Source organism: Diabrotica undecimpunctata, chromosome 5 (genome assembly GCF_040954645.1).
Source record: "Diabrotica undecimpunctata isolate CICGRU chromosome 5, icDiaUnde3, whole genome shotgun sequence".
Classification (NCBI taxonomy): domain Eukaryota; kingdom Metazoa; phylum Arthropoda; class Insecta; order Coleoptera; family Chrysomelidae; genus Diabrotica; species Diabrotica undecimpunctata.
Genome location: NC_092807.1, coordinates 143,558,901 through 143,586,351, shown reverse-complemented (window position 1 = coordinate 143,586,351; position 27,451 = coordinate 143,558,901). Strand labels below are relative to the sequence as shown.

The following is a 27,451-nucleotide window of genomic DNA, read 5'->3' as shown; positions in this document are numbered from 1 at the left end:
CGTGATCTCTTCGCTCCATAAGGTCACCAACTCCCTATTTCTCTATTTCATCTACGTGGCATCCTCGTGGCATTCGTTATATCCAGCTCACTTTCATTTCAATAAAGCTGAGTGTTGAATAACGTTTTTTACTTTTGTTCTCTCTCTAATTGATAAATTAGTTCGATGTTCTCGAAAAGAAGTGCCAAGCATCTGTTGTTACAAGGCTCTTTGAGTTTTCCTGAACTTTTCCAAATTTGCTTTGGTAAATGTCCATGTCCGAGTTCCGTGGTGTATGCTTACTTTCATATATCTCCCTATGAAATGTTAACCTTAAGTTAAGTGACTACACTACGATAACCCTAGTTCCCCATGCAAGTAAAGTTACTATAATTATCCTCATCATCATTCTGGCTTTAAAACCCTGCGTGGTCCTAGCCTTCTAAAATTTTCGTTCCTATTTATCGCCTTCCTCCGCCAGGTACGTATTCCCATATTTCTCATGTCTTCATCGATGTTATCAAGGAACATTGTTCTGGGTCTTACTATATTACCATCCATGTTGTTTTATAGATGTTGTCTTTTCTGTCAAAATGTGTACTCATGATTTTCCTTGTTCTATTGCAAAATGTATTAGCAGCATGCCGTTTTCATTTGAAGTGTCGTGTTTACCCCCGTGATAAGATGTTTTATATTCCGATTTTTGCGCTAAAGTCGCTTATTACTACTTTTAGATCGTATTTAGGTAGGTCGTTTAACAGCTCTTCTAACTATTGGTAAAAATCCATTTTTATATCGATGTCTTTATCTTCGCTCGGTGCATTTATGTTGACTATACAGTGCTAGTCAAAAGTCCGTTCCCCCTATGTATCTTTTGAACGGTTATTGTTATAATAGTGAAATTTACAGAGAGGTAATAAACGGACGTAGGCTTCTCAACTAGTCATCATAACAGGTGATGTAATAGTGACAGATGACGTTACAGCGCCACTGTGACAGATAATTTTAAATGGGACCTTATGGCAAGTGATACCTCGTTTGAAAGGTATTGAAAATACGTATTCTGTCATAATAATTTTTGTTTGAGTTTAAGCTCATTTTGATGAATAAATTAAATAAATACTAAAATTGTAGCTTCTCATTTAATCAATAAATATTTAACAACCAGTTCCTATAGTAAGTGTTCAAAATGTGCTTCATCTACTTCCTGACAGTAATGCATCCTATTTCTAAACCCTTGCTGTACTCGTTCAAATATGTCGGGGGGAATTGCCCTACATTCTGCAACAACTCGTTGTTTCAAAATGTCAATATTGTCGGGTGCTGTAGCGTAAACTTTACATTTCAAGTATTACCACAGATAAAAATCTAATGGTGTGAGGTCCGGTGACCGAGCTGGCCATTCTATCGTACCTCGTCGTCCAATCCATCTACCACGATATTCCTCATCTAGGTAACGTCTTGCTGCGTCATAATGGTGTGCAGGAGCGCCATCTTGTTGAAACGTTATTTCCAAGTTGCCGAATTCATCCGGATTATCCGCCAGAATTTTAAGTATTAACGGTTCAATTGCATTTTGTAACATCTCCAGATACACTTCACCGGTTAAGTTAGTGCTGATAAAAATAGGCCCAACTATGGGGTTTCTCAAAATACCTGCCCAAACATTTATTTTTTTTTTGGAAATTGAGTATTTGTTTCACGAAAGACGTGACGATTTGTGTCACTCCAATACCTCACATTGTGTGTGTTAACACTTCCATTGAGAGAAAAAGTACTTTCGTCACTAAAACAAATTGTTTTTATGTAATCGGGCTGTTGGTTAATTTTATTGGACATATTTCCACAGAATTCTAGTCTTCGGTCGGGATCATCATCTGAAAGTTGGTGCACAATTTTTAATTTGTATGGATGAAATTTGTTTTCAGCCAATACTCGCTGTACTCTCTTTTGACTGATTCCATAGAGAGATGCAACTTGGGCTGTAGAAGAAGTAGGGTTCACTACCATTTCTGAAATTATGTCAATTTTTTTGTCATCACTAATTGTTGGTGGACCAGATCGTTTGACATCTTGAACACTACATGTTTGTTTAAACTTCCGAAGAAGCTTCCTCAAATTAGCTCTTAATGTAGGGCGATCGAGGTACCTCTCATTAAAAAGACGTTCCACTGCATGAAAATGTATCCGACAAAGTAGCACAGCTGCTACTTTGTCGGCTACAGTACGTACCATTCTGCTTTGTAAAAATTTAAACGTCTCGTTAAACAATAAATAAACTAAATATTAACTAAGAACAATTAACCAAACTTACTAGAGAATTATATAATAATTATTTATAATTAATTAATTATATATAATTATATAATACGAAATAACTAGAGAATTGACTAAACTAAGCAAGAAAAGAAACTAAATAGTGAGCTATAGATGCTTTTGCAAACTAAAAACAACTAGAGAATTGACAAACGTCAACTTTTTTGACAAATAACCTAAGGCGGACGTTAGATAACGGTTAAATACCAACCGTGTTAAATACCAAACTAGAATTTCAGTATTTATTTAATTTATTCGTCAAAATGACGTAAAAACATATAGAGAATTGAAAAACGTCAACTCTTTGACAAGTAACCACAGGCGGAGGTTTCAATTTTTATTAATTAAATGCGAAACTATAATTTTAGTATTTATTTAATTTATTCATCAAAATGAGCTTAAACTCAAATAAAATTAGTATGGCTGAATAGGTATTTTCAATACCTTTCAAACATGGTATTACGCCATAAGGTCATATTTACAATTATCTGTCACAGTGGCGCTGTAACGTCATCTGTCACTATTAAGTCACTTGTTATGACTAGTTAGGAAGTCTATAACCACGGTTCGTAGACTTACTACGGTTGCCTCTTCCGACTAACCAATGAACATTTAGCCCAAAATTACGTCACGAGAGTACAGTAATTTGAATTGTTAATCGTCGTTTTTATGTCTTTGATGTGTGGAAAATAGTAAAGATAGTTATGAAATAAAGATGTCTAGTGGATTATAATACCTAATTATGGAAAACTGTTGATATGTAGGCAGTTTGGTACTTAAAATTAATCAGAACCGGTCGTTAACGTTTATCCAATGTTAATGCAGGATTTACGTAAATCTAGGACTTCAATCTCCAATTTATACTGAAAATTTGTCGCGTTTACTGAACTTCCATCAATACTGGATTAACTATTGAATGAATTACCGAATTACATAACTATTTTTTTCCATTTTTTTAATATCTTTCCTTCACACTACAACCTGTGCCTGGCATTCTAAAATTTCATCAACATTATTATTACGTTAATACACAATGAAATTTTAAAGTTTTAACCTGCCTTATAAAAAGATGGGAAGACAATAGGTACGATGTACCTATTGTCTTCATATACATGGATGAGTGCCTTAAGAACCGGCTAAATAACGCAAAAGATAGAAAACATAATATGTTGTGAAATAAAAAGAGATGAAAGTAGTAGAGGTGAGAAATTATCAATATTAAACTATAATTTACTTTACATTACATTTTTGACTTATCGAAAATTTCCCACCTTTAGACGTTTATGACTAAACTGACTGAAATCAATTAGCTCATAAGCTAACGTCTAAAGGTGGGAAACTATCGATAGTCCTAATGTAATTTAATGTAAATTAGAGGTTTCTATCGATAATTTCCCACCTCTACTACATTCATCTCTTTTTATTTCACAACGTATTATGTTTTCTATCTTTTGCGTTATTTTGCCGGTTCTTAAGGCACTCATCACTGTATAAATAACGTTTCTTCGATAATTCAAAATAAGTTTTTATAGGAAACAACACCAAAATTTGAAATACAAAAATATGAAGTAAACTGAGATATTTAAGAAACGATAAATAATAAAGCAAATAATAAACTGAAAGATAATTACCGAACAAACTGTGATAATAAATGGGTTTTGTATTCTTGTGTACTCAGGTGACGTAACTTAAGCATCCCCACCCCAGTCGTAAGAGGCAACCGTAGTAAGTCTACGAACCGTGGGTTATTACCTCCTTCCAAATTGCACTATCACTATTATAAGTATAACCGTTCAAAAGATACGACGGACTCTTGATTAGGACTGTAGATATTTTACGGTATTTTCCTCTCAGACGTAAACAGCAGATTATTTCCGAGATTGGTTTTAAGTCTACTACACTTCCCTTGTGACTTTTCTTTCTTAAAAATCCCGTACCCAGCAGTCTATTTGCCCCACCACTATTAAACAAGCTTTATTAATTGCTTTATCAACTTTATCCTTTTTTTGGTTGCTCGTCTCTATCATTATCTATATCTATATTTTTCTTGCATTTGCCCCTTTGGTTTCCATAGTCGTATCCTTATTCCCTTATTCTTTACCTTTTCCGTCTTTATTTGTTCACACTGCGGTGCTTCTTTTAGCCTTTTGGGTCATTTCTATTAGATGTATTACCTATGTCTTCCAAAATTCCTTTATAACTTTATTCCACTTTAATTCCTTTCCATCAACTTTCAGTTTTATATACCCTATTGGAGTATTCCTTCCCTTTTCTCTTTCTTCCCTTGTTATTTTTCTAATTGCAGCCTGTATTCCTATTTCAATTTTTATCATTACTTATTTATTTACTTATTTATTTACCCTCATGATATGTTTTTAAAGTAGGTATTTAAAGATCTTTGGCAATTGCATTAAACAAATTCACACAGAAATGTCTATGTCTTAAAGGGTTAATATTTATAATAAATTATAGATTTTACTATTTATTATTTAATAATTTAGTTTGTATAACGTTTTAAATAATATTTTGTTTCTATAAACATTTAGTTCTTAGTGCTCGTATATTCTGAGTATAAATTGCAACAAAGTTGCACTATGTATTTCTCGTTTTAAGCTCTTTATAAATAGCTTTAAAACTATGCATTGCTCTCTAATTTTTAAAATAAATCCTCAGTCTTGAAATATCATGCCGATGCATGTTATAAATTTGTTAGATACATAAATTAACCAAACTATTCAATTGTTCAAGTATACGACATGTAAACATTAAGTCATACACGGTTTATGTGTTTTTTATACGTTTTGGTAAATTCTGTACGAGTAATAACAAAATTTATTGGCTAGACAAGGTTTATTTTATTAATGATTCGCATAAAACTACATACTAAAAATTAATAGAGCAAACAATTTTTAAGCTAGCATAAACTATACAGCAATAAATCCGGATTTATTCAGTATTGTATTTGTACTTAGGTTCACGTATTTCACTTTAGAATATGTAAATATATTATGTTGATAAATCCTAAAAGAAGATTAAAATATGTTAAGTATTACATTGTGATGATGAAATAATTTAAATAACGCAATTTCATTCCAAAGGAAAACATTTTAATATTTTGGCAGAGTACCTACGCCAACCATTTCCACATACTTACATTTAGGTACTACTTGACATTTTCATTGTAAAAAAAATTCTTCTTCTTCTTCTTCTGGTTCCTATCCGTTTCGGATGTTGGAAATAATATTGGCAATCATGACCTTGCTCGCTGCGGCTCGAAACAGCTCCGTTGAGGTTTTCTTAAACCATGTTCTTAAATTCCGCAGCCATGATATTCTCCTTCTACCGGGTCCTCGCTTACCTTTGACTTTACCTTGCAATATAGACTGCAGCAGGGAGTAACGGTGCTGATTTCTCATAACGTGTCCCAGATATTGCAATTTTATGCGTTTGATCGTAAACACAATCTCTGGTTCCTTCTTCATTTTTTCTAGAACTTCCTTGTTCGTGATCCTTGCTGTCCATGATATTCTCAGCATTCTTCTATAAAGCCACATCTCAAATGCTTCAAGTTTTTTAATAGTGGTGTCTGTAAGAGTCCATGCCTCCGCCCCGTACAACAACACAGAGAAAACATAGCATCTCAAATGTCTCATTTTTGTATCTAGGGATATGTTGTGACTTTTGAAGATGGCGCTTATTTTGTTAAAGACCGTTCTTGCCTTTCCTATGCGGCACTTTATTTCCTGTACATTGCTCCACTGTTCGTTTATCATAGTTCCCAGGTAGCAATACTGTTTTACTCGCTCTATCTGCGTCCCATTAATGTAAAGATGAGCCCCATTTATATTCTCCTTGCTGATAATCATTTGTTTCGTTTTGTGGGTATTAATGTTTAGTCCGTACTGTTGACTGTACTCGTTTATTCTGTCCATTAGCCTCTGAAGTCCCTCTAAACTATCTGCTATCACCATGGTGTCGTCGGCATATCTAACATATATAGGCATATCTACTGATTCCAGTATAGTTTCGAAATTATTCTGAGGTCTTTGTCATCCAGGTCTGCTTCTTTTAAAATGTTTATCATCTTTTGATGTTGAACTCTGTCAAATGCCTTTTCATAGTCGATCAAGCACGCGTATACGTCGCAGTTAACGTCCCTGCATCTTTGAATCAGTACCTGTACTCCGAAAAGTGCCTCTCTGGTACCCACTGCGTTAATGAAGCCGAACTGTCTGTCCGATATTTGTTCCTCGCACTTCTTATAAATTCTTCCATGGATGACTCTAAGAAACAGTTTCAACATGTGGCTCATTAGGCTGATTGTTCGATATTCTTCGCACTTTTTAGCCCCCTGTTTTTTAGGTATCGCTATGAATTCTGATTCTAGCCATTTATCAGGGATGATTCCTGTATTGTATATTTTATTGAAGACAGCCGTGATCCAATTTATTCCTTCTTCCTCCAAGAGTTTTAAAAATTCAGCTTCGATATTATCAGGCCCTACAGCTTTCCTGCTTTTCATCCGTTTTATTGCTTCTTCTACCTCGGATTTAAGTATGTCAGGGCCCGTCATTCTCTCTGAAAATGGATGCCTATAATCCGTTCTTTGATCTTGAAACAGTGTCTCCAAATATATTCTCCATTTGTCTTTTATCTCTTGGGTGTCAATGATTAATTTTCCATTGGTGTCTATGAGTTTCATTTGTGTTCTCTTTTTAAAAGTACCCGTTATTTCTTTTACCTTTTTGTGTACATTAAAATTGTCATGCTTGGCTTGTAGTCTTTCTATTTCTTTACATTTCTCTACAGCTTCTTTTTCTTTAGAAAAAAAATTACAATGTTAAAATGCTATTGTCGTATATAATCATAAGAGAGAAAGTTTTGTCGGCATTATTTTCGACTGGTATGAAAGTTTGTTGCCTGGCAATTTTCGCGAATTAAATTTCATAAGCGAAAACGGCCAAAAAGGCAACAAATTTGAATAAAACCAGAAGAAAATTTTGCCTGTAAATAATTTTCTCTCGAATGGTATTCGACAAGACTATTTCACGAGGCAATTCATGCACCATATCAACGAAACATAATCTTATTTATTTGTTAACCATATTAAATGTACAATTATTATAATCTTATAGTAGTATTCTGGTAAACAAGAGATTTAAGAATGGCGTCACCAGAGTAACGACATATCCTGGTGCAGATATCGGTTCAGACCATAACCCTGTAATAACTGACATCAAAGTGAAGCTCAAAAAAGTCCAAGAAAGCCCCGAAACACCAAAATTAAATATCTCAATATCCAACAAAACGTTAAAAGAAAATGACTTAAACAATGAGCTAAAGAAACCAATCAATGAAAACAACACAGAAATATGGAACACATTTAAAGATCTTACCTTGAAAGTAATAGAAAAATATTCAACAACGTTACACAGACACAAAAAACAACAATGGATGACTGATGAAATTCTGGAATTAATGGAGCAAAGAAGGAAACTCAAAGGTAACAAGACAGAATATAAGGAAAAACAGAAACTAATTAAACAAAAAATAAAGGTGGCTAAAGAAAAATGGATGGAGGATAAATGCAAGGAAGTAGAAAAGTTGAATGAAAAACATGATACGTTTAATATGTTTAAAAAAGTTAGAGAAGTAGCTGGTCTTTATCATAAGAAAACTCCACATACTATAACCGATTCGTCGGGAAAAATGATAATAGACGAACATGAAATTCAAACAACCTGGTGTAATTATATAAGTGAACTGTATAATGATGATAGACCCGAAGAACTGTAGACTTTAGTTGAAGGTGAAGGACCAGAAATACTAAAATCAGAAATACTGCATGCTATAAAGTTAGCAAAGAACAAGAAAGCCGTTGGCCCTGATAACATACCGACAGAGATGTTAAAGCTTATAAATGAGGAAAACATTGGAATACTGGTCAAGCTTTTCAATGATGTTTATTCGACTGGTGATATCCCTGAAGACTGGTTAAAGTCCGAATTCATAACACTACCAAAAAAACAACGTCCGAAAAACTGTAGCGATTATAGAATGATAAGCCTTATGAGCCACACTTTGAAAATATTTCTACGCATCATCCACAGTAGAATCAGAGATAAATGTGAAGAAGACCAGGATGAAACACAATTTGGCTTCAGAAGTGGACTGGGAACTCGGGACGCCCTCTTTGCACTAAATGTATTACTGCAGAAATGTCGAGATCAAAGGAAAGACGTCTTTGCTGTATTTATTGACTATGAAAAGGCCTTTGATCGAGTACAACATCACAAATTAATTAATAATATTAAAAGATAAAGGAGTTGATAGTCAAGACATACGATTCATAGAAAAGTTATACTGGCGTCAAACAGCGACAGTTCGCATAAACGGAAAATCAACAGAAATATGTAAAATACAAAGAGGTGTCAGACAGGGTTGTATACTATCCCCAATGTTATTTAATTTATATTCAGATAGAATATTTAAAGAAGCGCTACATAATTTGGAATGGGGCGTGAAACTTAATGGAATTCTGATAAATACAATCAGATATGCAGACGATACAGTTATTTTAAGTGATGACATGAATGGATTACAATGCCTTTTAAATGTCATTGATACAGTGGAAAGAGAGTTTGGCCTAAACATAAACTGTTCAAAAACAAAACACATGGTGTTTAGCCGTTTAGCACATCAAGATGCATGCTTATATATGTTGATGGTCATATAATTTAAAGAGTGTCCAGTTTTAATTATCTTGGTTGCCATATTACTGAACAACTAGATCCAGATCAAGAGATAAAACGTAGAATCGAGATAGCCCGCACAACATTTTTAAAAATGAAGACATTCTTCTGTAATGATAACTTGCAACTTCAACTTCGAAAGCGCATGGTTAAATGCTACATTTGGTCAGTCCTCTTATACGGTGTCGAAGCATGGACATTAAAAATATCCACCACTAATCGTCTGGAGGCCTTTGAAGTGTGGCTGCACAGACGTATACTAAAAATTCCATGGACGGCTATGCTGACAAATGTGACAGTCCTTGAGAGAGCAAATGCTGCTCGCGAGCTGCTTGATAACATCAAATGTAGAAAGATGGCCTATTTTGGACACGTAGTAAGGGGAGACCGATATAATATTCTTCAACTTATTATGATGGGTAAAATCGAAGGACGCAGAGGAATTGGTAGAAAGCAGGCCTCTTGGTTGAAGAATATCAGGGAGTGGACAGGAATGAGGAAAGATGAGCAACTCTTTAGAATAGCTCAAGACAGAGACAGTTTTGCCATGTTAATTGCCAACGTCAAGGGGACTTAATAGGGCACGTTAAGAAGAAGAAGAAGTAGTTTGCCCATTCATTTCTACCAAAGCATGATTTTGTGTATTATTGACCTGTAGCATTTGGGAACTCGAAGGTCCAGCTTCAATTATTATTTTGAGATTTTCGATCAACTGGTGGTGACTGGAATCCAGCTGCAGATATGGTTTTAGAGAGCTTGCGTTTGAGTGATCCGTTAATTTAATTAACTTCTGTTCAGATAACACATTGCTTGAACAAGGCTGACACAGCTGAAGATCGATGAAAATGGTTTGTTATTTTGTTTTTTGTGTTTATTCCAATTTTGTCAGCCGACATTTTTGTCCACTTGGTACGCTGTTGATTCCAAGTGAACAGTTTTTGAACCAAGATCCATCCTTCCAGTTGGGATGAACGGTAAGAAAGAGTCTGTCTGATAAAATCTTTGGTTCCCTTTTTTCCGTTTCCAAAAAAATTTTCGTTTGATGAATTTCTTACCAGCCATTTGCTGCTTGCCAAACTTTTCGAACTGCCTTGATTTGTTTTGAAAAAATGCTGTTGTATTTAATTCGACCCGTAAATTCTCCCATAACATCAAATTCCTTCTGGAAAAAGTGAATTTTGCAGTTTACGGCCTCATTGCAAGTTCAAATGAGCAAAGGTGAAAAAACTTTTTTTGTGCTCCATTGGGGGTTTCCTCGTCGTAACTTTGGATGATTTTTAATAGTTGGATAATCCTTTTGAACTAAGTTTTCTTTTTTCTTGAACACTTTAAGCTGCCTCTGCTTCGAATCTCTGGCCAATCTTACACATTTGATGAAAGATATATCTGCGAAAGGGTCAAGGGAAACATTGACTTTACAGACGACTCTTTACAGTCTTCACCATTGCCTTTTTTCATGTTAAAGGCATAATCCTTGAGAATTTTTGCTAGTTCCGTTATGGTATTATATCTTTCAAGCGTAAAATTTCTCACCCGTAGGAACTCTGAAAATTGGGTCCAAATAGAGCTTCTGGACCTCTGCGTGTTCAATGGGCCATTTTACGAAACCAATTTTTTGATTTCTTCACCTGACTGACATCGAAATCTTGATTTCTCGTCTGGGTTCATTTTATCTGTCCAAAATTGATTAAGCCTCAATGACGTTTGTCAAACTGAGAACAACAGAATTACCAGACACCTTCGTGACGGATATGTCATAATTTTGTAAAAATAGTCTAGTGAAATAGCCATAAAATAAATCCTTAAATTAAATAAATCAAGGATTTATTTATTTATTTATTAAATAAATCAATGATTTTGTCGCAGGAAAGCATTCCTCATGTCAATAAAACCTTATACTTATTTTTTGAGGTTATTTAATAAATTCAACAAACAATTGATAACAGAGCAGTAGTTGTAGATCTCCAATAATATTTAAAAAATGCTAACCAAAAATGATTTCAAAATGTTACAGCCTTGATACAGAGATTTGTATCAAGACAGGATATCGGAGGTTTTGTGTTGGTAATAAATTGGCATTTGGTTTGTTTGGTATACAGTCCGTGCATAAAGTAATGCATACCTACATTCTTCTATGCCAACTATGGAAGTGCGGAAGTTGGACCACTAGTCGGACTAAATCGAAACGTGAATGGCCTGTTTTTTTTAATGGCATAGACATTAGTCATTCAGCCAGTTGCAATTGATTTTCCAATCAGACAAATACACAACTCTATCCCTAATCGAAAACTAACGGATAATTAATAGAAGAATATACGACCAGGAAACTTACAGGGTCACTTGCTTCTCGTCTAGGGGCCCATCAAGACATTCTTAGTAGACAAACAAAACTGGACCACGGATAAGGTGTTATAACATTTAGGGTAAACAAAGGATACAAATCTAAATTTCCACACGATCATGAAAAATTCCATTCTCGCGTATAAATTCTATAGAACTGTGCATGTGTCTGACAAGAAATCTATAATGATATTATATACTGGTTCAGGGACTTGGATCACTAATAAAAGCTGTTAGATACAATGTTACAAATAATGCAAATTGTTTTTAATAGTTTATTAAAGTAGTTGTATAACAATATGAAATTTCATTTAAGGTGTTTAATACGTTTATTCTTCACTTGTAAGTAACTTATAACTAAATCGAATAGAGCTATCTAAAAAAAGCATTACCAAATTCCAGAGATGCTTTAGTTTTTTATGTAAATAAATTAATTTAATTATACTCCAGTCGTCAGAGACGAAAATGCCAGTGAACCTCTAAAAATAAAACGAACAAACTGAATTTTTCTGAGAATGTTAATTTTGGGACATAAAAAGATTTACTTATGTCTGACACAAATTTCATAAAAAAAAGTCAAAATGAATCAAGTAACTCTTGTTAATAGAGAAGAGAGGAAAATGTAAGGACCCTTTTAAAGCGATTTAAATTTTATATAAATAAATTTTGGAGAACCTACTTATTCTAAGCCGATGAAGACAAAGAACAATCAAGCAAAATAAAACAACCATATAAACATATCTTTATAATTAAAAATCTTAAATATATAAATTTTCAATTAAACTTTAAAAACTACATAAAAAACTGATTCAAAACAAAAAACATATTGGTTAGGTCAAAAACCACTTCCTTGGAACACACGACATCAAAGTCCATTACCTCTAAATATTGTGTATTCCTATTAGCTATACACTGTTGCCAAACATACATGTTTGAAAGAGCTTCTGTATATATTTTAAATTAAAGATTCATAAAATTTTATTTGTTAATTTAATTTACGATGAGGAGAATATTTTGTATTATATAACAATGAATTAGTGCAAATTATAAGATAAAAAATATAGGCATGTATAGAAGCGTAATAAACAATAAATTTAAAAGAACTTGTATAAGAGTAGGCAGAGCTGTACTTCGCTCAAAAAGGCAAGTGAGTAACTATTACATAATTTTCATTGACATAATATTAACTGTAAGTTCGCCGATAAAAAGATTTGTTTTATACAGAGACTAATTATTTTTATTTCGCCACGTACACTAGGGATACATCATATATCCGATTTTCTCATACCTCTCTTCAAATTTTTATTTATTTATTGTTAGCCGTCGGTCCATCGTGTTTGTGGTCGCTCGACACTTCGTCTATGCTCATGTGGTAATTGTCTTTTGTTCATCGCCCATCTTTCATTCTCGCTATGTGTCCCGCCTGCCTCCATTTTATACTGGTTATTCTTTCATCGATGTCGAAAACGAAGCTTTTAGTAGGGAAGTGTTTCTGCTCCGTACCACGATTCACAAATACCGGTATGCTACTCAAGAAATAGAAATGTGTACTCCGACGCGCATGACGTCACTTGCGAAGCAACAGTACATGGTACTATGGTGTTCGAAATGTAGGATTCCCTGTCCCGGTAGATGTATTTGTTTATCGTGCGGTAGATGAATTGTTTTTACAAATTAATCACCCCTGTGATAAGTCTTTAAATATTTTTGGTTTTGCAGATCCTTCACATTTGATTAAACTTGCCCGAAACCATGTAGTTGATCATGGTTTTATAATTTTTTATAATTGACATTAAAATAACCAACAAGGATTAATACTACATCATCTCTGTTTAAAAGGCTCTATGTGGCAAAGAGTGAGACCTGCAGTTCAATTATTATTATGTGGCAGAAGCTATTAATTATGCTGGAGAACTGGAGAAAATGGACTTATGTCAAAAGATAGCTACTGGAAAGAAGCTGCTGTAATTGTTTAGTTATTTAATGATTGGTTTGATCTAGTAAATTCTCGATGCAAGTTCGTTGCCAATTCTTAACACGAAAGGCATATGGTACAGATTTAGATAAGTAGTCACGTCTACTGGATGAAATGTCAGAAATGGTCAATTCAATGCAAGTTGGTAAACATAAAGGACTTATTCCATTTCAAAAAGGGATATTACTTACTAATAGATCTCTGGAAGAGTTACTTTCTTCGACGTTGACAAAAATACAAAATTGACTATATTTTAACTTCGAGGTTGAATCAAGACGTGCTAGGGAACTTTTTTCTTATATCTGAGAAATGGGTGTTGTAGATGATCATCCTTTGCCAATAGATTTTAATTATGGATTAAGGTGGTATATTTTAGGAAAACATTCGGCGGTGATCTTTACAAAATATCGCAATAGTATTGAAACTAGTAAATCCTGCGTAAGTAACAGCTCAATAGAAGGTCCTCAATTGCCAAGAGATATTTCGGCGTCAGAAGATATTTGCTTGACACAAAAAATGCAGTCTAATTTGGTACAAAAAACTTAAGGTTCGAAAGAATCTCAGTCTGAAGAGGACAAAATACTTCAAAATACATTTATAGAAGCTTACTACTTGGAGGAGGATCATATAATTGACGATGACGTTTTGAAAGTCGCAGACAATTATGAGGTGAAAGAAAAAATTGATCGGTACTCTTTGAAGTATGTTGCTGGTTTTGTTGCGTACAAATTCAAACATAAATATAGTTTAGGAAATCCTACAAAAACATATGAGACATATATAGAACCAGATACAGATAGTTTCTAGAGGTTTTCTTTTGTACCCAAACGAAGAATTGTGGGAAGCTACACTAAAAATGGAATCATTGTTTTGTACAATCCATGAAAGCTCTTTATCAAAAAACCTAAAATCTTTCAACAGCTGACACAGAAAACTTTAGCTCAGCTTGAGAATATTACGATATCATTTGAGGTACTCCTATGTCTCAGTAGGACACGCACATATATAAGATTAAGAGAAATGAAGAAATGAGAAATGATTAGTTTCAGTAACTATTAAAGAAAACTCGACAAAAAATATGTCAAAGTTTGTTAACTTTAAGAAATAATGTAGTATAAAATATTCAATAAATCTTTATTATGAATTGTCGGCCGGATTTATTACTGAAACATTGTAAATTAAGGTAATGTTGGAAAATTCAAGTCAAAGTTCAAAGATATTTTGTAACACATTAATTTAAAACAATTTTCTCTAATTTTAAATGTTAATAAAGTGATTCAGAAAGTGTTTTTAATATTTATCCATTCTACATACTTTGTTCAAAATACACGATTTTAGAAATATTCCAGTAATGAATCCGACCATCGAAATATGTATAAAATAGAATTGATTTTTATGCTTATTAATTAAAAAGACATTATTATATTCCTACATTAATATGAATATTGTAGCGTTTTAATTTTTTTTATAACTACGAAATATTTATATGTTAAAAATTTCTAAAGACGCCCCTGTCGGTGGAATATTTTCGTTTTTCTTTTTTGCAAATGAATTTTAAAACGATCAATATATTATGGCATTTTAAGTAGAGATTCTAAATATCAAGTTTTGGTATTTAGTTGTTTTTGTCATTTGTTTACATTCGAGTCCCCTAATATAATATTGCAAGTCAGGTAATCAGTTTTTCTGAAACGTAGTAAAACTGGGAATATTTCAAGGTTGTTACAAACGATTGTCGAGGGGATTATGTTTGTTTTAAGTTTGTAGGCACAACTGGTTCCGGAGACGTGAAGGGAAATTATTTGGCGTTGAATTTTGTAAAATGTAAGGCATTGAAGAGTGAAGCAAGAGATCTGAGACAGAAGAGATGTTTGGGCGATTTTGAATCGTGAGTCGATTCAAATTTTTTTTGTATAATGTCTTAAGACCGGTTAAGGTGATAATACTCTCTGCATAATGGCAGTTTAGAAGTAATCATCATAAGATTTGTGCAGTACACCGGAACTAAAGAAATTTTGAAAATTATTATATAGGATGTCCCCGTCGTCAGCTTGCTTCCTCCACCGAACCTAATTTTACATCTCTTCATTGTTCGTTCCTGAGTATAGAAATGGTTACCTTGTCCCTGTTGGAGAATATGTCCAGATAGATGTCCCATAGATGTTTAACAAGTTTGTTCAAAGTTAAGTGCGAAACAGTGAAATTCAGGTAACTTTTTAAGCTATTAAATTTTAAAGTAAAGACAGACATTTTTTTGCTAAAACAATAATTGCTTTCATTAAAATTTAAAAGGATTTGTAATAATTAATAAATTGTAAATTTTATGGTTTAACTTAGCTGTCATTTTAATTGTTTTTGTTTAAATTTAATGTTAACATATGACAGCTAGCTTTATTTTTTTCGATATTTATTTGTTTTGTTTGTTTTAAAAAAAGGTTAATCTCTGTGCGGCAACATTTGTAAGTTTTTGTAGTATCTCCAACCCCTGGAGTTTGTAAACGGACACATGTAAGTTTTTTTATTCTGTATTTGGCAACTATTTATATAGTATATTTTTTGTGCCATTTATATGTTTGATAACTGTTTGTATGAGACAAAAATAAACGTTTTGATTTGTTTCTCTGATCCATTTTTTTATTTATTTTAGAAAAATCTCCTAACCTGTTTGTGTTTCTTTATTTTAGGAAGGAAGAAACTTTCTTTCCTCCAGCAGAAAATTTTCTCGAAGCGGCGTCCTATTTAAATAGCTAGAGGTATTTCTTCTTGTCTTTATTTGCCCATTTGTCCAGGAGATTTATATAAGTATCCCTTGGTTTCATATTTTTGTAGCTGCCCAAATCCGAATCCTTGTCGTTCACTTATCCACGACCCCAGCTCTCCAACAACCTTCTAAGTGCTGTTCCCATACGTTTCGATTTATTTTGCTTGCCCTATCTTCGCCCCCATAGTTTCTGTCCCCAATTTTCTACCCCCATAATCTTACCCTGAGGTAGGCAAAATATATACTTCGTTACAATATACACACTTTATGTAGCGAAATGTCAAAATATTTTTCAATAATCAGAAAACCTATACCCAAGAAAAAATAAAAACATTGTAAACTACACATCTTATAATATAAAGTGCCAAATATGCATGCTTACATATATTTGATTGCCTATATATTTGATATTAACCGACTAACAGGGCAAGCGTTAGTGTTCTAATAGAAACTTTGCTTCGCACGTGACGTCACACAGTGCGAGATAGATTAGGCTAGCGTGCGCAATAGCATACCTGTATTTGTGTATCGTGCTCCGTACGTCAGTACTGATATGCACTGATTTTACACTTTTCTTTTCCAACATTAGGTTAGGACGCTTTTAAATGTTTATCGTAGTTTTCCATATGCTGCCCATTAAACATATATTCTAGTTTTTTAATTCAAGCATTTAATTATCTCTGGAGAGCCTAATTTTATACACCAGATATTTGATAATACCCATAAAGTGATGGGAGGATAAGCACGTAAGAAATCTCCTTAGCAGTCGATCGTGAAACACTGGAGGAGAATGGCAACAGATCGTAATGAATGGAGAGGTTTGCTAAGGAAGGACGGGGCTCTAATTGGGCTGTAGGTAGAGCCATAAGATAAATAGACGTAATTTAAAGATAAAATAGCTTCAGAATCACATCAAAAAATATTTTTTGTGGTAAAATTGTTAATGATATGAAACATAATGTCACTAAGGAAAAATTCCTGTCAGACTATTATTACTCCAGTTGTCAGAGACGAAAGTATCACTGAACCTCTAAAAATCATACGAACAAGCTAAATTTTTCCGAGAATGTCAATTTTAGGACGCCAAGAAAGATGCAAAAAAGTTTACCACTTTTACCCCCGGGCTTTCCCCCAAAACTACCCTCGTAGTGGGGAGAAAATGGAAAAAAAAATCGATAATCTGTAAGCCACAAAAAAATATGTTTTAAATAAAAAATATAGCTACGGTGGAGACGCTTTGTATGGCATGTTATCATCAATGGCGTTACAACACTTTGTGAGACTTGGTCGCGTTTACTATTACTTTACATGTTTGTCGATCCTGTGCCACTATTTCTGATTCTCTTCCCCCCATTTTCTTGAGATCATCTATGACTGATCTCTTCATCTTTTTCTAAGCCGTCCTACAGATCTCCTCCTGTCTGGTCTTTCCCAAAACACATTGTTTGTCATTACATGTGTATCACATGTTCTGTAGTCTATTGGCTTTTATATCACTTAATAGATTTTCTTTCCGAAGAGAGACTCTAACTCGTTGTTTGTTAGTCCGAGATATATTAAAATTTATGAGGTTATATTGATGTGAATAAATAATATACGATATAAATATAATAACAAAGATAAAAATATAAATTTAAATAAGTATAAACAATTAGAAGATTCATGGTTCATGGCTCAAGAACCTGAGAGAATGGTTTGGATGCAGCTCAAAACAACTATTTAGAGCTACTGCCTCAAAAATTAAAATAGCTATAATGATTGCCAACCTCCGTAGCGGAGATGGAACCTGAAGAAGAAGAATTAGAAGATAATATTTGTTATACTAATTGGTCAACAACAGATTGTATTTTGAAATTGGTGCCTTTCTGGTGCCATATTTTTTTAATCTTAAGCTAATACATTTTGGGTCGCAAGGAATGGCGATGAATAACTATGATATTCAATAACTTATAGCATGATGATATCCTTTTTGTACTAGAAGTACAAAAAAACAGAAGTAGATTGATCATAATGAAATGATATGCGACACAATTATGATAAAAATTTCATTATTAGTCCCCCAAATCCTCCTCCACATTAGAATTGGTAAACATATTACGAAAATGATAAAAATTCGAAGAATGCTATTATACATTTGATGCTCAATCAACAATGTTTCTATACTTGTTATACACTTGGGTAACGGCAAAAGTGGACCAGGAAGATGTCGAACACCTTGGCTATGAAATGTAACTGTTGACGATTGTTAAGCTGTTGACTGGGATGTGTAGCAGTCAAGAAAATATAATTGACCATGATAATAGTAACTTCCTGATACAAAAAGACTCAACCCACGAAACCCTTATAGAACTAAGGCGACAAATGAAAGGAGATAACACTACAAGCAAAGAAGCGATAAATCAAATAAATAAGACGATCACAAAGGCAATAAGAAAAGACATAAGAAACTACAATGTAGAAAAAACAAAACAGGCAATAGAGAAAAATAAGAACATGAAAGTTTTGAAGAGGAGCGTACAAAAGGGGAAAATAGAAATTAACAAACTGAGAAACAGCACTGGAGAAGAAACAACGAACAGAGATGAAATATTAAGAATAGTCGAAGAGTTCTACACAGAGTTATATAGATCAAGAAAAAAAGATAACAATACGGAACCTCCAATTACACTAAAAACTGGGGTATTAAACCAAGGGTCAGATTTAATGCCCGATATAACAAAATCAGAAATCAAAGAAGCCCTGAAGAAAATGAAAAATAATCGAACCCCGGGTGAAGATGGAATAGTATCAGAAGCACTAAAAATTGGAGGGGATGTATTACTTGAAAAAATTAAACAACTTTTCAATATCTGCCTTCACAGCGCCAATATTCCAACAGACTGGAACAACGCTACTATGATTCTATTACACAAAGCAGGAGACAAAGCAAATTTAGAGAATTACAGACCGATTAGCCTCCTCAGCCATATATATAAGTTGTTTACGCGAATACTAGTTAAGAGAATGGAAAGAAAATTAGAGACTTATCAACCAAGGGAACAGGCAGGATTCCGAAAAAGTTACGGAACAAATGACCATCTACAAAGTATAAAAACCCTAATAGAGAAAGCAGTGGAATACAATAAACCTCTAGTTCTAATATTTATCGATTTTCACAAATCCTTTGACACAGTTGAGCTAAGCAAAATATTACAGGCGCTTAAAGAATGCAGGCTAGATTATAGATATACTAAATTATTATACAAAATATACCTGCAGGCAACAACCACTGTCAGATTACATACTAACAGTAATCGCATAAAAATAGAACGGGGGGTTAGACAAGGAGACCCAATGTCACCTAAACTTTTTAATACGGTGCTAGAACATGCTTTTAAGAATTTGGATTGGATGACAAAGGGAATAAAAATAGATGGAGAATATCTAAACAACTTACGTTTCGCCGATGATATACTTATAATAGCTGAAGATCTAGGTATGACAAGAGAGATGGTACAGGAACTCGTTGTGGCTACAGAAAGTGTAGGTTTAAATATAAATATCTCGAAAACAAAAATCATGACCAATTTGGTACCCAACCAGAACATCAGTATTGGTGGAAAAGAAATAGAACTCGTAGATAGATATAAATACCTGGGACATGAAATTATGATTGGCAGGGATAACCAGACTCATGAACTGAAGAGAAGAATCGGCCTTGGGTGGGCAGCATTTGGAAAACTGAGAGAAACTTTTAAAAGTGAGCTGCCCACATGCCTAAAGAGAAAGGTATTTGATCAGTGCGTCCTCCCAGTCTTGACGTACGGAGCAGAAACACTTACCTTAACAAAAGCAGCAGCTACCAAACTGAGAGTCACGCAGAGAAGAATGGAGCGGTCCATGTTAGGAATAACTCTGTGAGACAGAATAACCAACGAAGACATCAGGAGAAGAACCGGACTGACTGACATCATCGAGAAGATAGCCAGACTAAAATGGAGATGGGCAGGACACATAGCCAGAATAACAGATGGGCGATGGACAAAGAGGTTATTGGAATGGAGGCCAAGGGAAGACAAGAGAAGCGTCGGTCGACCACCTACAAGATGGACTGACGATTTAAGAAGACTCGATAAAAACTGGATGAGAGCGGCGCAAGATAGACGGGGTTGGAAACATGAGGAAGAGGCCTATGTTCAGCAGTGGACTCTTGAGGCTGGATGATAATGATACAAAAAGAATAAACATATATTTATCCCAAAATAATTTTAAAATTATTAAAAATGTAGGTTATTACAATTTATTTGTACCATTTTAGATGTAAATGATTTATTAAATTATTTTCATATTATCCTTAATTCTATTATTTTGACATTGTTTGAAAAATTTCATCATGAACTCTTATTAGTAATGTAGTAAATATGCTAAGATATAATAAAAGTAAACATGACAACGCAGCACATTGTATGGCCGTTAAGTTTAGAACATGGTTGTATCTGTATCGATCAATAAATATGACAAAAGATAAAAATAAAAAGTACTCACCGAATAAATAAATCTAATTTTGTTAAAATTAAGTACAATTTTTGATCTAGATAAACATCACTTGTATTATTCACTTACTGCACACCGCGTAAGAGCACGTTTCAATGTGATTTCCGATTCCACTACGCAACTCGGAATGAATGATTACTTAAAAATATTGCCATGTGCTCCCTGCGAAAACTTTACGATTACGATTATATACAAGGATTTTCAAGATAATTAGATAGTAAATGGAACAAATATAATTAATCTGTTGCGTTTTTAAAGCAGTTCTGCATTTTAAACTTTTAATTTTTACATAGAAAATTTTTTTACAAAAATTATACCGTTAAGCGAGCGTTATACATTGGTGTCTTTGTAAACACAAACAGGTGATCTATATTACGAACGGGTTTTTGTGTAAATAATGTTCTTACTTATATTTTATGACGTTCCCAACGTTTAATGATAGTATACGTGATGAAAAACAATGGGTCGTAATTCTAATGTACCTATACATTTCTTTACAATCAAATAGAATGCCTTTTATTAATTTTACATCTACCGTATATATAGCATTCCATTACATAACGTTAACTTGATCGAAAAAGCATCTTTGTATTGTGGACCTATTTATGATTATCTATGTGTTGTGGATCACATTGATTCAATACGAGTTTTGAATTCAAGATTTTGGCAAATAGATAGGTACCAGCAAGTAGTCGTATCAGTAAAGAATAATTGATGGCACTGTAAATAACATCATCAGTCCCTTCGCATTAATCCGTATGCGAATAAGAAACGTTATGCGTACCTAATATACAAAAGAAGATATTTTATACGTGAATGTAAGAACTGCAATGAAATAGTTAGTGATGCTTTATGTCCCGAAAGATTTCCACGGTTAGTACAATTAAACCTAGAGCTAAGATTAATACTAAGTATTACAAAAATTAATATTAACCTCAACAGTCTTGCAGGTTGAACTGCGTCGATTATCATTGCGCCGGTCTTTCGACATCCTCTTTGATGTCTTCTTCAGGGCTTCCGAGGCAAAAAAGTGGTAGCAGTGTCGATTTCATATGAAGGGTACAGGTCCAAAAGGGGGCAACTCACAATTTTTCATAAATCGATCTAGTGGTGCCATCTTGTAGCAATTTTAACATAGAAGTGGTCAGCGGCTTGTTACGCGTCCAAAAAGCGCCTAGTTCCCGTGAAATGCTAATTATAATTTACGCATACCCCGCCAATAAAGGGCAAGTCCTCATCAGACAGGTCCTAAATGGCTAAAGTCCATATAAACAGCTGATAGACGTTGATCTAATACGCGCAGCTTAGAGTTAGGTTCGTCGGTTAAGCTAGTGTGTTATTGTTTTCCAGTGTTCAAGTGATTTAAAGTAAATAACAATGAATATAGAAAACAATAGTAGTGGAAATAAGACTGAAGTGCATAGACAGAATGAATCAAAAAAGAGGAAAAAGCACGACAGAATGAGAGATGTCATGAAAAAAATAAGACTGCATAGTCACAAGGTAGGTGCAACCTGTAATTGTCGTAGACAATATTTTCAAAATGTGCCCGAAGAAACAAGAAAAACTGTACTCAAGAATTTTAACACAATGACTTATAGTAATGAGTAGAACTCCTACTTATGTGGATTGATTATAGTACTCCCTATTCACCGAAGAAAGCCTAGGAAAGATGAAGACGAAGCAAATTTGAGAAGTGCTGTTTATTCTTACAGGGTACGTTTTAGCACTGATAATAGCTTAAAAGAAATAAATATTTGTAGACAAGCTTTTATGTCTATTCATGGAGTAAAGAAAAAAAAATTAGAGATATTACAAAATTCACTAAAAATGACTGGAGTCGCCCCTAAAGATTAAAGGGGAGAAAATAAAAACCATCCTAGAAAATTGGAATCCCACGTTCTTGTAGCAATATACGAACATATAAAGTCATTTAAAGGCAGGAAAAGATGGTACAGTGTGAATGATAATAAAAAAGTATACTTACCTGAAGACTTAAACATAAAAAAGATGTTCAAAATGTTTTGCAAGTTGAACCCTTCTATGAAAATATCTTACGAGTCTTACAGAACAGCCTTTAATACAAAATTTAACATAGCCTTTGTATATCCCAGAACCGATACATATAGTTCCTGTGATGAGATTTGTTTAAAACAGTTTCGATCTTGCTCAAAATGAACGCTTGCCAGCTTACGATACAAAATTATGTACACAAAAGAAAGGCTGAGGTATTTTACAGTAAAAAAAGGGTTGCGACGAAAAAAAGTCGAACGAATTTGTCTCGATTTTGGAAAAAATCTCAGTGTCCCAAACATAACAACAAACGATGTTTACTATAAGAGCCAGCTGAATGTCTATGCCTTTAATCCGTCCACATTCTATCTACAGCAAAAAGTGTGTTTTACATTTACCCGGAAACACTTGGCAAAAAGGGAAGCGACGATGTATGCTCAATGCTGAATGACTTTCTATGGAATTTTCTCGATATACAAGTAAGATAGCTTGAAATATTCTGCGACTCGTGTGGAGGACAAAATAAAAATTTCAGCATGTTTCATTTTTTGCATTATATTGTCCACAATACACGTTGACTTGATTGTGTCAAAGTTACTTTCCCTATTCGTGGGCATTCCTACAAGGAACCGGACAAAAATATGGACTTAATAAACTCCAAACAACAAGCTGAGATTCCTTCAGATTGGGTTAAAATTTTTAGTGCTTGTACAAAACCATCGCCATTTGACGTTGTGGAAATAGATCAATCCTACTTTCGAGCAAGGATGAATTTTTTTAATACTAAAACAGATTATTTGAAGAAATGTCCTTACAGTTTCCGTCCAATTCGAGAATTAGAAATACATCATGAACATCGTAGACTAATATATCACCAGGAGTCCTATAATGAAGCATGGGAGTCAGCAATAGTGAAGGAAAAAGAAAGTAAGCGAAAGGGACCTGTGCTACTACAAAATGAATTTTAACTTCCTCCGTACTCTTATTAAGGTATAAAAAAAATATTAATATCTTGGAATACTATTATTAAATAACATTATTTTTAAGTTTGATACCAATCTCGGCTAAAAAATTTAAATGACTACAAGATTTGAAACAATTCTGTGGTGACGAAGCAAAACAATTTTTTGATAAACTGCCCAAGAACTATTTCAAATTAATAACTTTTGTCTACTTGTCATTTTAACTTTTTTTGACTTGGCTCCTTTAGGCCAATAATTTTTGGTGGTCTGACCAATTAAAGCTTATATTCTATTTTGCATAATATCAATAAAAGTTTAATTTCTTGTGTGTGCCTCATTAATTACCCAAGTAACTGATCTAATCAACAGGGTTCATGATAACCATCAATAATTTGTCAATAACTGGTTTTAAAATTTAAACTTCGTTTTGTACGAAATAAACATTTGGTGACTTAGCTGTTTATGGACCTTTACCCTTCATATTATATTATGTTGAATGGTAGCACTGCAAAAGTTAATGTTACCAGCATTTGTAAGTACCAATAAATTATCATTGCATCGAGAGAAGCTTAGACTAGGAGAACTTAGTATATAGGCATCTAGAGCATAGGAGATTTGGTTAGGAAGTGGGATGGAGATTCATTCTGGGAGCAGATACAAGAAGGGAGTTTAGCTAGCGGATTGACAAGACAATATCCGGGTCAATTTTAGAATTGAAAGAAATTGGAAGTTAATCGGTTTAATAAAATTTGAGAACGATATTACGGAGATGTAAAATTTTGAAACGGAGCAGTAAATAATTAAATTTATAAAGTTGTTTGTTTTTATAAGTGATGTAAAGTAGTAGTAGTAGTATAAGTCATTTGGTGAGACGAATTACTTTTTGGCTGCGCAGTTTTCAATTGTCAGGATAGGAACCTAGCGATATTTATATATGGTTTGTTTTATATGTGAAATAAATTTTTTCAATGTATTTTATCAATATAGTTTATTTGTATTAAACACGTTGGCATTTATTTTATTTCTTATTATTTCTGTCGTATATATTGTAACGAATTATTTTGCCTACCACATAGGGTATTACTATGGGGGGTTGAAAATTGGAGACAGAAATTATTGGCGCAGAGATAGGGCAAGCAAAATAAACGAAACTTATGCGAACAGCTCTCAGGGTTTATTTGGAGAAACTGGGTCGTGGATAAGTGAATGAAACAATGGGATTAGATTGAATAACTACAAAAATGAAACAAAGGGGTACTTAAATGAATCTCCTTAGCAAATGGGCAAACAAAATAACAAGAACAACCTCTAGCTATTTAAAATGGACGCCGCTTCGAGGAAACTTCCTGCTGGATGAAAGAAAAGATTCTTCCGTCCTAAAAAACACAAAAGAAAGGTTAGAAGACTTCTCTAAAATAAATAAACAAAACAGTTTAGGGAAAAAAATTAAACATTTATTACTGTCTCATCACAAACAGTTACAATATATTCATGCTAAATAGTACAAAAATACTATATTAATAGTCACAAAGGTAAATACAAAAATAACAAAGAGAAACACTTACTATGTCCTATCCGTTTACAAGTTGGAGATACTACAAAACTTACAAATGTTACTGGGCTATAAATTGTAGCAGAAATAAATTATTACAAATGAAAAAATTATCTTTAAGTGAAATTATTCATAGAGGTTAACCTTTAAAAAAAAACAAAAACAAAGATCTGAATTTGATTAGATATTTACCAGATGTCAAAAATAATAAAGCTAGCTGTTAGATGTCAACATTAAAATTTAAAATAGAACAAATAATATGACAGCTAGACCACGCCCTAAGACATATTACAATTTTTTTTTTAAATTGTTATGAACCTCTTTCTCCTTTAAGGCATGGTTCTTGACCCTAACATTTAAAAGCAGAAGACATATCACCACAATAATAAGAATGAGAACAGGTCATTGCTTAACTAAACAACATCTTTTTAAATTTAAAATAATAGACAGTCCGGCATATGAATGCGGAACAGTGGAGGATTTAAACCACATTTTCTTTGAATGCCCATAATTAATCTTATTCCTAACATGGATTTATATTCAATTTTTATTTCAATGAAATATCAACCACCAATCTCAATAGACACAATCTTAATATCCCCTAATGAAAAGTCAGTGAAATCTTACAGTTTCTTGACTATAATAAAACTAATTTGTAATTTACGATGCTCAACTTTAATTCAATGTTTTTGCCTTTCAGTTTCTCCTTTGTGGCGTCTTGTTTATTGTGTAATATGTAACCCTTCCATTACCATTTGTTTACAATGTGTTTATAATTACCTAACCTCAAATTTAAAAATTCAGAAAAAATTACTACCACTTTACGCAAATGTCAGCGGCCCTGATATGGTTTAGAACCAGATTACATCACGGTCGCCAATAAATAGTGCTGGCGAATCGCCTCGCAGCGAAGCCATAAAAAACAGAAGAGAGAAGAAATTATGAAAGCAATTATTATAAAAATTGTTTATTCTTCCTTTAAAAGTTCAAACAAAAAAAGTTACCTGGATTGCACTAAAGTTACTTTAAATTTCCTGGGGTTAGGAACTGGAATTTAAACTCTGCCACTCGAACAAAAAACTGCATCTCACATTTCGAAATTATGTTCTGAAACGCTTCTTAGGAATTACTATTTGAGGTTGAAATTGGGACACTGGACTCACAATTTGAAGTTCCGCTTCTTAAAAAAACTAGAACATGTGGGTACTTTTCAAATTTGTTGCAAACGCCGTTCTACAAACATCTCATATGAGAGACGGCTTACAAACAAAAAAACAGTGATTACTGGTTCAGAACTGACACATCACATTGAGCAAAAGCGACTTTTCTTCACAAATTTGCCGGTTCTCTCCGACCAAACTAAACGACGTCTGTTCTCCTTGACCAAATTTTCAAACCTCCTCTGTAACTAAACATACTACACAATTAACTGCCACTACACACTAGATTTCCATGAAGACATGAAAAGGGGGCAAAGAACGAGAAAACATTACAAATTCGACGTAAAATTTGGACTCCCCTGAAGCCAACCGCTCTTGACAACGGCCTCAGCGAGAGTGAATTATCTTTCCGACAAAACCTTCTCAGCAATATAAATGGATGTTTATTTGAAACGCAATATCGAGCGGATTTCGATCAAAGAATATGCGTCCGTGATAGATAAACTTAAAATGCTTTTATATCAACTCGGCGACGCAAAGAGGAATTGACAGACTTTAGTGTTTTAACATATACGAGGAAATTTCAATATATACCAAGGAATTTTAAAATGATACATATTGAATACTATTAAAAGGCAAAGGTATTTCAGAACTCACATAAGAACCATGAGAATAAATTTGAGCATCTGATTTACAATTTGGCGTCTGTAATTAAGATCATTGAGATATATATTGGAAAAACTGAGTAATTAATATGTTTGTTTATTAAAACGGACTCCTACTACTCGTGTATTTGGTAAGTACATCAATATTTGTGCACTTACCAAATACAGCAAATTTCGAACTCAACTTCAAGTATGGTACTCCCATTACTCGTGTATTTGACAAGTACACCAATACTGGGGTACAGCAGAAATTAGTTGCGACCAAGTCGGCAAGAAGTGGGAACGCAAGCCGCTTTCTTTCCTAATGATCGGAATGTTTCTAGTTCGTTTTTTATTGTTTGTACAATAGGGTTGTTGGCATACAATATATTTGTTTCAATGCCCATAATGTATTTAATAAGTCTGTTATGATAATACACTTTATCGTTCTACTCTTTCTGAAG

The 27,451-nt window shown here is 33.6% G+C and overlaps 1 protein-coding gene across 1 annotated transcript in view; it reads right to left on the bottom strand.

Annotated features, from left to right (window-relative positions):
• The window catches only part of LOC140441916 (putative sodium-dependent multivitamin transporter), a 68,484-nt gene extending 47,514 nt beyond the window's left edge, over nt 1-20,970 (bottom strand). Inside the window, exon 1 of the mRNA XM_072532914.1 lies at nt 20,648-20,970. The gene's annotated coding sequence lies outside the window, so the exon portion shown is untranslated. The remainder of the gene's footprint in view (nt 1-20,647) is intronic.
• Nucleotides 20,971-27,451: the final 6,481 nt, after the last annotated feature.